The sequence below is a fragment of the Melanotaenia boesemani genome, chromosome 5, assembly GCF_017639745.1.
Source record: "Melanotaenia boesemani isolate fMelBoe1 chromosome 5, fMelBoe1.pri, whole genome shotgun sequence".
NCBI classification, from domain to species: domain Eukaryota; kingdom Metazoa; phylum Chordata; class Actinopteri; order Atheriniformes; family Melanotaeniidae; genus Melanotaenia; species Melanotaenia boesemani.
The window spans coordinates 32,980,335-32,988,262 of record NC_055686.1 but is presented as its reverse complement, the minus strand read 5'-3'; the positions used below and the strand labels follow the sequence as shown (position 1 = coordinate 32,988,262).

At 38.1% G+C, this 7,928-nt stretch overlaps 1 protein-coding gene across 5 annotated transcripts in view; it reads right to left on the bottom strand.

The window, feature by feature from the left end:
* The window catches only part of nrxn2b (neurexin 2b), an 815,055-nt gene that overhangs the window by 693,302 nt on the left and 113,825 nt on the right, over positions 1-7,928 (bottom strand). The gene's annotated exons all lie outside the window — the stretch shown is intronic.

The window sequence follows — 7,928 nt, the reverse complement described above, 5'->3', positions numbered from 1 at the left end:
TTTGCTATGAGGAATTACTCCTTTCTCTGCCAGTGGAACCATTCACAGTCCTCTCTAAATTCACAGAAGCATCAGATCCTTTTTGGGGGTTTTCCTCCCCCATTTTGGCTTTACAGAAATGTTTGCCCGAGCACTGCATTGCATTCCTGAACTTATCTCACAAAAACTGTCTCATCAGCATTTAATTTTAGACGTACTTTAAAAGGCTGCAAAAGGGGTTTAATATTCTTATAAACGTGAGCTCATGTTAATCACCTGAAGCAGAGCTTCCTTTTGATGCAAATCAAAATCTTGTCAGACAAAGGATCCTGAAATAGAGAATGTGCACCAATGTCATCAACACACAGAATTGTGGGAGTAATTTGGCATTTTGGGTGTACTCCTGGTCTCTTTACATTAGTTCAGCAGGGGCTCTCATCTTTTTAACATCCATATTTTATTGTTTCTTTTTTTTTTCTCCAACCTCGGCTGCAGCAGCTTGATGATCAGCTCACAAAAATGTAATAAACCGGTGTATTTTCATCCTCTGTTGAAAGGCAGTGAAGTGATAAAACACCCAGAGAACAGCAAACTTCTACAGAAACTTTTCCATGTGATGTTTTCTGGATGACCATGGACTGGATGTAAAGCCGTTTGGGCTTCATGTGAGCAGAAGTAAAGATGGCTGCATTTACAACGTGTCTGCTACGAAGGTGGTAGCCTACACCAGAGAATTCGTGTAGAAAGGGTCACTGGCATGTGACTTTAAACACAGCGGAACTGATCTGGATGAAACTCCCATGGGCAGATGAGAAAAACATGTTCTTCCAGCAGATTGTGATGTTTGTTGTTATTGGATCTGTTGCCATCAGATCCAATAAAGTTTTTTGTATATTTCATTGTTTTAATTGTAATAAATACTTACTCATACTTTTGACAGCTTTCACTTTTTTACTGCTCATTTAGCACATTTTCTTATGTTCATTATGAAGGTGTAGTTGCAGCCAACAGTTTGTAGACTCATTAATTCATTTATTTATTCTCTCTATCGCTTTGTCCATTAAGGGTTCCAGGGAATCTGAAGCCTATCCCAGCCTTTAACAGGTGAGAGGCAGGGTAAGCCCTGCACAGGTCACCAGTCCATTGCAGAGCCAGCACAAAGAGACAAACAACCATTCACGCTCACAGTCACTCCTAGGGAGAATTTAGTGACCAATTAACCTAACATGCATGTCTTTTGATGGTGGGAGGAAGCCGGAGTACCTGGAGAGAACCTACGCCTACCCAGTTTGTGGACTCGCTGGTTTTAATCCAACCGGTTGTAAAATGGCTGCATGAACATTTAATGGTCTGTAGGTTTTAGATTCAAGTGTAGGAACGTACAGCTAAACAAACATAAACAATCCTGTCTGTGACCGAAAACGGTGGCAACACATCTAAACACACACAATCTAAGTTATTAAATAATTCATGTTTCTGCAACATGACTCGTTATTTCTCTAGTGAGCTTTTTTACCATAGTTATCAAATAATTTGACAGTCAGAAAAAGGAAATAATGACTTCATTGGTGTAATAATCATGTTTATGTCACCATGATAACTTTAAACTAACCACTGTGTAATAATACATAAACACCTTATGGAGAATAACAGCTTCATAGGGGTAGAGACAGCTCAAATATAAATATGAATCATAAAGCCATGCAAAACAAAACTGCAATCTCTGACTTGTAAAGCAAAAACAATGACATTCAAGGATTTTATACCCATCCAACATGTATGTAAATGCTAGTTTTTCGTCTGTGTTGAACAGCTGCATTTCTTACCAGAAAGATGTTGGACCAATGCAAATGAGGAGACATGCGTCATTGAAAGTACACCAGTCTGCTGCTCTGTCAAACAGCACAAGACAATGTGAAACTGGCATTTAAGCTTTTTTTTTATTCAACTGTTAGAAGCGAAAAAAAGACGATTATGTAATAATCGTGAACCAGGCAGTCAGAGTTCACACTCTGCAGCCTGAAAATGGATTTTTATTCCAAAGTAGCTGAAGCAAACTTGAGAAGAAATTGTCAGCGAACAAAAGCAGGAAGAATGATGCTGGAGCAGATATTGAAATAGAGCATGTCTTACTGTGCTGCTGATTACTTGCCCTTTTTTGGTGACTGCAGCCTGTGGGGAGCTGCCTGTCTGTTAATTAACTGTCTACACAAATAGAAGACCTGAAAGCTTGAAGGGGGGAGCGGAGGAGGGAAAATAAATAAATAAATCAAACCTAATTGCATGATGGTTTGCACCAAGCGCTCTAAAATCCATGCATATGAAATTTAAAGCCAGTGAGGTGAGTGCATTAGGATAACAAAGCTGGATTGTCAACTCAGTAAAACAAGTTATTGATTTGCTTTGTTTTTATATTAGATAAACTGTCTAATTTACTCCTCAGGCAGTATACCACGATGCATAGAAATGGGATTTTTCATCTATCATTTAATAACCCCTGGCAATCATAAATGGGTGTGCAAATTTTAAGTAATTACTTCTATGCTGTACACTGTGTTTGCATCACACACTGATGCTGCAAAAGATTTGTTCATTGGTTCGTTTAAAAAGGAGTGATTATAAGGATAGATGCAATGATGCAACGGGGATATGTGAGTCTGACCTCATGCTACATAATCTATTTTAGGAGGGACAGCAATGGTTGAAAACGTGATTGAATTACATCAGAGAGACAATCTCACCTACAGAGACCTGGGAATTGGATGAAGGAGCAGAAGGAGGAGCAGGAAACATCAAACCAACACCTTCATTAACAGATTCTTTCTACTTTCCTGCTTCTATCCCTCTCACCCCCATCCGCTTATTGCTACATACAAGTCAGAACAAATGTGTTTTGAATTTGCTTAACACTCACCAGCTCTTTTAAGTCAGACAGATTATCCTAATGCTTTAAGCCAGTAATGCTTACTTTTTGACCCTGCAAAGAGAGTCAATCTGCATGAAAGTACTCACATTCAAAAAAGAAGAAGGAATTGGGAGATTAAGGAAATTTCTCATCTGAGGCAAATGCTCACAGACTTTATTTTTCTTTTTTATCCCTCAACACTTATTAAAACTAAGTTAACACACGATCCAAATTAGTTACTGGATAGTTGATTAAGCTACGTCTTTCCTTTACTGTAAAGAAACTGACCGCACAAAGAGGGAGACAAAAAAAAAAACATGAAAGTAAGATGAAAGATGACTGCATGGAAAGAGATACCATCTAGGAGATCACAGAGGAGAATTAGGAGCACATGTTTAACGACTTTGGTGTATGTTTAAGAGTCTGAAATCAATCAGACAGATAATGAAAGTCCAGGAACCTGTAACCAATCCTCTAGGGTTTACTCAGCAAGCAAAGAGGCTCTACAGTCAAAGACATGGGAAAAAAAGATAGGTGATGGGTGAGGAGTGACATAAAAGGGAACAAATTAAAGAGTGACTGAACTACAGAGTCAATATAGATCTTATAGACGAATATATGTGAATGTGTGAACAATAATATGAGCATAGGGATGAAGCAGGGATTAGTCAGATGCCTACAGGTTTGAAGTCAATCGGCTGCAGTCAGACAGAAAAAAAAAAAAATCTCCCATATAACTTTTTTTTCTTCCCTGAAGCTGCAGCAGTTAATTTAGCCTGAACATGTTTGTGGAGTTTTCAGTTTTCAGAGTTTTAAATATGGGCTGCAATATATTCAGACCTTGACCCCCCCCCCCCTCCTATAATTTTGGTAATATACTCTTCTTTTAAACAAAATGTGTAAGATATTAAAATCATTAAGTTTGTATAATCCTCTAAAGTTTGCTATTGCCTAAAGTTATTACATGCTTTTTTAAATAACATAAACCCAAAGACAATGATCCATTAATGCAAAACTGCCAGATTTTGCATCACTACTGAATTTTTAGTTGAAAATGCTCTGAGTGTTTTTTAGACTTTAGAATTAAATAAAATATTGAACTTCTTAATTAAACTCTGGCTTGTCTGTGAAACAGCATCCGTTCACAGCATATAACATCAAAACATCTACACAAGCTACAAAAAAAAAAGGACTTTTTGCGGCTGATGCCTTGACTCCCTAAACACAGCTGTGTGACTCTGTTCTGCAGCCAGAAGCTCGTCTTAGGTCACAGATTCCTATGGTGAGATGGGAAGCACCCCCTAAGCATGCAGGATCCAGGCCGGTTAACCCACATTTCTGCTTTATCCTAACATATATATACAATTAGAAGTGATGATTAGAGGGAACTGGACAGTAGTATGCTTTAATGAGCTAAAGCCAAGCCAACTTTATTTATAAAGCACTTTACGACAGCAGCTACTGAACAAAGTGCTGAACATAATATAAGTAAAAACAGCTAAACATTAAAGTGAAACAAAGAAGTGGCTGGGCTCTCAATGTTTCTTCTTTGCTAATATGCTATACATGTTTCAATGTCAGAGAGCATTCAGTCATGCTCTCAGACATTAACTGTAAAAAACTAAATCTGAGTGACTTCTGATTCCTCCACATGCCAACCTGTGTAGTCCAGTTGGGAGGTGTGAATCCTGATCGCTGCACCTGTATTTCCAACTATCTTGGCTTGAACTGAAATGTTAAAACAAACAGGAGCAACACATTTGCCGAGAAGCAGCAGCAGCAGCAACTCCAGCCGTTTGTCATTGTCTTCAGGATGCATTCAGGCTCTCTACTATAATTAGGTCAGCCGAGTTCTGGCAGTTCTCACAGCCCGTTGTTACAGTAACAGATGCAGCTCAGAAGACATAAAAGTGCTTCAGGACTTGCTGCTTCCTGCATGCAACACGAGTGAAATGTGAGCCGTTACCTGAGTTGACAGCTGGACTGTCACCACGATGACAGGGATGAATCAGTAAAGAGACTCAGGGTTTCCAAAATTCATTGACTGGTGCCTTTGAAAACCAGTAAAAACAGTGGGCAAAATAATTTCTCATATTCTTCTATTTCAAAACATATTTTATGGCATGTAAAATTTTGATACTTTTTTAATTTGCTTCTTTAAGAAAACATGAAGTGGTGGTGGTGACAATGTCCACATTTACTGTTTCTAATAAGCAGCATAAGTTTAAAAGTTAAATCAGTTAAAAAAAAGAAAAATAAATACTAAGAATGGCTGTTAAGTTGTAAATACAAATCAGCTCTCACCGCCGCCTGAAAGACTGTTAACGGTTGCTGATTAATTAATATAATATCACAGCATTCATTCACTTACCCTCTAATTACCCCACCTTAAAACTCATATGTGCTTCGCCCTGCACTGCTGTTTGGAGGTCAACACACTAATAAAGCTGAGGCCAGCATCAATTAGAAAAACAATGGCCTATAGAGTCACATAGCTGCTTTAATTACAACCACTAACGGTGGAAGGAAGATGCAGAACTGCTTCAAAAGGCTTTCCATTAGGATGAACACTACAGGGACCTCCATACATTAGGTACATCATGGTTTCAGCTAGTATGTCAGTTTACTCATCAGTGACATTTATTACAGCATTTAGAGATCAAATCTGAGCTTTTATAGACATTCTGCTTATTGAATGATGTTGCTTTCACTTTGCTTTGAACAACTCCTCACTAAACCTGAGACAATCAGTATAATTAAAAGAAAAAAAATGGCTAAACTTTTCTTTTTTTACTGAATAAAACTTCTACTTCTTCGAACTGGGAGGACATTATGATGTGGAAAGGGTTCATTCCAGTACACTCGGACTGATATTGCCTTTTTACTTGTGTCAGTGTTGATACTGACCTATTAGGGGATGACTGCAGATCTTCTGAAGCCAGAGTAAGGTCTGGTTGTGATACTGCAGATTTGGACTCAGCCATAAACTAAGAGGCATCCATGAAAGAATTTGGAGAGAGATTTTCACAGACATTTTCTCCTCATTGGTTATTGTTATCTCTGCTAAATTAACTTTGAGATAAGTCCCTGCTGCCACTCAACGACACCCATATGTCGGTTAGTTAAAATACAATTTCTCTTTGAAAATCCCAATTACTGCCGTCCCCCCGCCTGGCATGCTCTTATGGTTCATGCTAGCTTATCCATTTATCCTTTCCTCGCAGCACATGCTGAATGGCCACACAGCCCAATCCAGCAATAGTCAGAGGAGGTTCCTTGTAATGTAGAAACTTCCACTTTTAAACTGGATCTAATGGAGAATGTGCTCACTGTATCTAGAGTACACTGCCATGAGCAAACTCAGAATTTAACCCTATAAGGAAATCTGGGAACTATGATGTGACAGTAGCCAAGTTACTGGGAAATAGAATTCCTCCTGCATAAAAATCATATGCATTGGACTAGCTCTTTATTATCTTAAAGCTTTGAAGATATTTAAGGTAATAATACATTGGTTTGGACTTTTGACTTACTTGTTGACTTAGGTATCTTACTGGAACTAAGAGGCTTTTATTCTCAGTGATGTGTGTTCATTACTGGGGTTGTAGGAAATGTTATACTTGGATTACACAAATGTCCAACATTTTGATAGCTGAGACTATTTATAGTTAATTTATGCATTGAAGTCTGAAGAATCTCAAAGCACTCATTAAATTTAATGAGTATAATAATAAAGTTGAATATTTCCTGTATAGATAGCCCTAGTATAGATCTGCTTTGATAGTACCAGTTAATGTTGGAAGGCCTTTCACCTTAACAATGAGGTAGAACTTGTAAAGCTTGTGCTTTTGTGAAATGAGCAACACAATTAAATTTGTGGGTAGCGCACCCCTAAAAATGTGCCAAAATCCTCTCTAATATTCTCATTTTATACTCAGAGACTTGGTAGCGTGGGGACGTTTTGCATGCAGCTACAGCAGCCTTGCAGCTCCTCATGATGCTCACCAGTCTGGCCACATTTAGCCATTTCTCTACCGCGGGTTGTTGAAGATTAACCCGCGTGGTTGTGTTTGTCGTGAACAGAATCTCTAAGCTGATCTCACAAATGTTTAATTGGGTTTTCGATCTGGTCTCACAGCAAACTCCATCCACTCCACTCCTATATTCTGGAGGTTCAATCCTGGCTCTGGCACTGTGTTGCTCATTCCACAGAAGCAAAAAAGTTAAACCTCGTTGTAAAGGTGAATAATCAGGTTTTCCAGTGATTTATAATACAAAACCAGCTGGTATTACTTAAGGGGAGAAATAATCAACCAAATGCTGATTTTCTTACTTTTTGTGTTAAGTTTGTTGGCTGTCTTTTAAAGATGTGTATCTTTACATATCCAGAATAATTACTTGGAATAAATTAATAATTTCATTTATTCATTTTTTTCTGCACGCTCACATCAGTGGATGGATCACATCCATGTGTTTTTCTGCAGCCAGATGTGAGTCAATTTCTCCTTCAGTTTGTGTTTTGTGTTGCACCAAGTTAACAGTTTTTTCTCTCTTAGTGGCCAGAATGCAGACAACAAGGCTATAATATGTTTTTTATATTACTGGCAAATTGTTTTTTAATAAATTTTATAATAAAAGATCTCAAAGAATTTATTAAACTATATACTATATATACTATTTACAACAAGAGACCATTTTCCTTGTACACACTGGGAATGTGAAAGAAAAATGGAAGTACTGGCTGTGCAACAGTGACAGATACAGCAGAAAAGAGGACAATGCTTGGTCTGCAAACTATTTCCAGTTGGGTGGCTGATTTTCAGGGTCAGCTGTTATCAGCGTCCTGATAAAACCAGGATTTTAACTCTGTCTCCTGCCGGAAACACAAATACCTCTGCTGTGAAAAACAGCACCAGGTTACTGTCTGGTCATTAACCAGCATATTATGTCTTGTTTTGAGCTGCACATACATATTTTTCACATCATCATTAAAAGCCTTCCCACGAAGTGATGCACTCTTCCTCTAAAATGAGCAGTTTTAAAA